The sequence below is a fragment of the Zeus faber genome, assembly GCF_960531495.2.
Source record: "Zeus faber genome assembly, chromosome: 16".
In the NCBI taxonomy this organism is placed as follows: domain Eukaryota; kingdom Metazoa; phylum Chordata; class Actinopteri; order Zeiformes; family Zeidae; genus Zeus; species Zeus faber.
The window spans coordinates 29,060,783-29,065,511 of NC_137202.1; positions in this window are offsets into that span (position 1 = coordinate 29,060,783).

The window sequence follows — 4,729 nt, forward strand, 5'->3', positions numbered from 1 at the left end:
ACAATCCACACCACAACACACCTAACAACACACTAGAACACCATATGCAGTACCCAAGAACACTGATATAGTATGCAGCACATTATGTAGTACCCAGAATAGTGATACAGTATGCAGTACAGCATGCAGTGGTACAATATGCAGTACAGCATGCAGTGGTACAGTATGCAGTACAGCATGCAGTGGTACAGTATGCAGTACAGCATGCAGTAACCCAGTACAGTACAGTAAGGCAGTGGGGCCTGTGTGAGTGTATCAGTACTTTTTGTTAGGACCCCTGCTGAGGTCAGCGTTCACAGTTCTTATGACTTGATGTAGAAACTCCGTCTCAGTCTCAGTTCTCGCTGTGTGGCTGTGGAGGCTCTTGACGACCACAGCAGCTGGAACAGTGCGTTGTCGTGGTGGTGAGGATCCTTCATGATGCTGCGGCTCTGCCACTACACCTCCTGGTTCGATGCTCACAGAAAAGAGGCAGCGGTTTCATTATTCTATTTCTGAGTTTCTCTTCAGAAACTTGTGGTTTTGTGTCCGATCCAACCCCGGTGGTCGAGCACTCCTATGAAGATGCTTTGGGTCAATTCAAACAATGGCTGCCCTGACCTGACTTGACCCAAGTAAGTGAATTTTAAATCCATTGCTTGACCCGGCGTTAGCCCGCTACGCCGACTAGATGAAGGAGAGTAGAGTTAGCGTTAGCGTTTGACCTTTCACCTTCCAGGATTCCCGTGCCGCTGTAAATGCCGGACGCGGCGCTCTGGGCGGCTGTGACATTCCTGCGCTTTGCTGTAATGAGCCGGAGAGAAGCTGCGAGGTGGAGGCGGGGTCAGAGGTCAGGGCTCCTCCCCCCGTCGTCCATCTCTCCACGTCGTCCTCCACCGCCTCCCGCTGTTCTCCGGCTCCTTTATGCGGAGCGGTGATATTTAGGAGGCGCTTTAAATTGTCTCGTGTCTTTTGACAGTGATGAACTTTACTCTCTTTGTTTGGAGGGCACCTCCTCCTCATCTTCTCCGACTCCCTCAGGCTTGTCCAACATCTACTCCTGGCAGAGTCCTCTATTCAGGGCAAAGCTTTAAAAATATATATTGCTCATTAATCAGTTGAATCAATGTCATTCATACTCTTCTGCTTATCAGAGAAGCTCAGGCACCGTTCTGTAAATCGCCCTGTTTCTTTCTTCAACGGATGGTCCGTCCAATTCACCATCTGCCCCAAACTGCTCATTAAGCCCCAAAAACCCTTTTTGAGTTCAAGTTCCGTTTCATAGCTCATCCAGTGCCCTCCACAGGCCGGTTAGCTCAGCTGCTTAGGGCGTGGTGCCAATGACGCCAAGGTCGTGGGTTCGATGCCGGTACTGGCCATCACCTTTTAGGGGCTGTTGCTCAGGAACGGCCTGGCGGTCAGAACATCGTCATCAATGTAGTGATGACATCAACCTTCAGTGTCATGTTGGTGACACCGTGTCTCTAACCATCCATCTAATTATTAATTATTATTATTATTATTATAAGAGTCGAGCCCGACAGGTGAAGCAGGGGAGGTGAGGGAGCGCAGCCTTTTGTTAAACATCAAATTTGAATGTTATGCTGCTGACACCCCAATCTACCGTATATCGTACCAACAGAGATGTTGGTGGTTTTAGCACAATTCAACGACGACCTGGACGTTCTGCCGCAGCAGGCGGGGCAGGAAGGACTGGCTGAAGAATTCATCGGGCCCGTATAAGGGCGTGGGAGCATGTGGCGCTGTCGAGTTGTCTGACACAATGTACAAGCAGGCGGCAGCACAGGCTGGCTGGCTGAGCCGGTTAGAGTGTGGTGCTAATAACACCAAGCCCCCGGTTCGATCCCTGTAACTGGCCTTTCAACTTCAGGTGTGCGGTTGCTGAGGAGGTAGAGCAAGTTGTCTCGTGAAAGTGTTTTGAGATGTGCAGCCAACTGCTCCTGAATACATCAGATGCAATTCCACATTTTGCCAACATCATCTATACAGTTATACATCAAATGTTAATGTTATGCTGATGACACCTCAATCTACCGCCTGTTCTACCACTGGAGATGTTTTACCACAAGTTAAAGACGGCCATGGACTTTATGCTGGAAGCATTATTTATATCACAGTTGTGTCCGTTCCTCTCTTTCACAATCTGTCTTCTATCCTCCCTCTCTCCATCCACCGTCTCTCTCTCTCTGTCTCTCTCTGTCTCTCTCTCTCTCTCTCTCTCTCTGTCTATCTATCTGTGCGGATGTAGCTCAGGGAGGAACAACAGAGAATACGACAAACCAAACACAGCCCCTGTCCCGTGTGTGTGTGTGTGTGTGTGTGTGTGTGTGTGTGTGTGTGTGTGTGTGTGTGTGTGTGTGTGTGTGTGTGTGTGTGTGTGTGTGTGTGTGTGTGTGTGTGTGTGTGTGTGTGTGTGTGTGTCACCTTGTTTCACTTCCTCTGTCCGGCTCCATCCGAGCGGCCGCTTTGAGTGCCGTGCGTTCTGATTGGCTGGCTTGTTCCAGACATGACTAACGTCGGTCAGATGGTCGCTGGTCAAGTGAGAGCGTTGAACCGCTGCTTCTTCCTCAACACCAAACTCTTTTTTATTTACTCTACTTTTTATTTTTAAATAACTTCATTAAAACATCGCAATAATTATAATATATACTCTACACCAACACCAATAATATACACTCCATACCAATAACTTATCCTGTGTTTGGAATCAAATTTCTATTACTATTTTACTGATTTCTGTTTTGTATATTTTATCTATTTGTGTATATTTGGCTGTTTTTTCTAACTGTTAAACTTTTGTGTCATTTTATTTATTCATTTATTTTATATATTTTTTATGTATTGATGTTTTTTATGTATTCCTCTCCTTTCTTGGTATAATTTTCTTTGTATTTTTTTATTTTGTCATTTTGTAAGTACTTGCAATTTCCTATTTGCGTCTCTTCCGAGTCGGAACAGATAAAGCTGCTGTTAAGGTCCAATTTGGAGAGCTGTTATCGAAGGTGTGTGTGAGGTAAACACAGTGGAAAGAAAGTCCTCTCCTCCTCTCCTCATTCCCAAACAATGGATTATTTTGTGTGGAGCTCTGTCATGATACAAACAATTACTTACTCTATTCCCCAACAAGAATGGACTGTCTCACACACACACACGCACGCACGCACGCACACAACTGTAGATTCTGTTCAATGCATCGACTCGTCTTGACCTCATATTTTTACCACGGTGCCGCTGTCTTGACCCTTGACCCTTGGTGGGAGGGGAGGATGCGTCCTCATGACAAGGGAGATGCCACCGACATATCATCGTGTTTCTGTGCGTCCTCGTTATCCACCTGCTTAAAGGAATACTTTTGCATTTGGTGAATTTGAGGAAATCGCAGGAGAAGGTCGACACCGGTTCCATCCCAGCAAAATACTCCTTCCAGCGTCTTCAAACCCAAAGTTATTTAAGTGTGAAAATGAAATGAAAGGAGATCAAGGACATCTCAGGCGTTTATCAGTCGATGCAGCTTCATTCTGAACTCGGTGGCTTTCACATGGGCGTCGCCAGTGAAACGCCGCGTGTTGCTGTGAGGGGGTTGCCCGTTCAGTCAGCTGGGTTTTGGGTTTTGTTGACTTCACGGCTGGCAACCGACGACACAGAAACACCTCAAACGAGTCTTCGCCCCTGAGAGTCCACGTAGCAGAAACCAGCTCTGACAATGACAACACATTCACAAAGACAATCATCATTTTCTTTCATCGATTCATTTCGATTTTTGTGGATTTGTCTGTTTGTGCATTTTGATATATATATATAGATATATATATATATATATATGTCCTGTCGTTTTTGTTGATGTTTTAACACGACTTGGATCCTAATTCCAATTCTACCGCTTGTTGTGTTTGTTTTCAAGTCTGTTGCAAACATGGGGAGCACACTCCTCACGCCTATCTCTCTCTCTTCCACCATCTTTCTCTGCTACTTCTCTCTCTCTCTCTCTTTCATCATATTCTGTCCTTTTTTTCCCTCTGCCTTAATCCTCCCACCACCTCTGCCTCTCCACCCTCCCTCCCTCCCTCCCTCTGCCATTCAGAGCTTTTAATAAGAATCACTATTTATTTAGTCTTTGTTTTGTCTGTATGTGTGTGTGCAATGGGGAGGAGGGGCGAGAGAGAGAGAGAGAGAGAGAGAGAGCGAGAGAGAGAGAGAGAGAGAGAGAGAGAGAGAGAGAGAGAGAGAGACAACATAGAACAACATGCTACAGAAGTGGTGGCATCATGTTTCTAGCTTGTCAGGGTGTTGTAACACATTAAGTAGTGAATCCAGAGCAGTTCAACGTGTTGTCACCGTGTTAAAATGGCTTTAATCACTTTGATGTAAATACAAAAATGCACATTTCCCAGCAGCTCAACCAGCTTCAGTGTGAGCGGAGTGGAACGGAGTGAGAGAGAGCATGGGCGAGCGACAGAGACGGACAGAGAGAGGGGGGGCGTTAAATAGCCTGCATTCCGATGCTGTGATGCTGAAACTAAGCTGCCCCCCGACCCCCCCCACCCCACTGTCAGATTCCTGCTCCATCACCCCCCCCCCCAAAAAAAAAACCTCCACCATCCACTCCAATGCTGGGACTACACCCTGTGTGTGTGTGTGTGTGTGTGTGTGTGTGTGTGTGTGTGTGTGTGTGTGTGTGTGTGTGTGTGTGTGTGTGTGTGTGTATGTGTGTGTGTGTGTGTGTGTGATT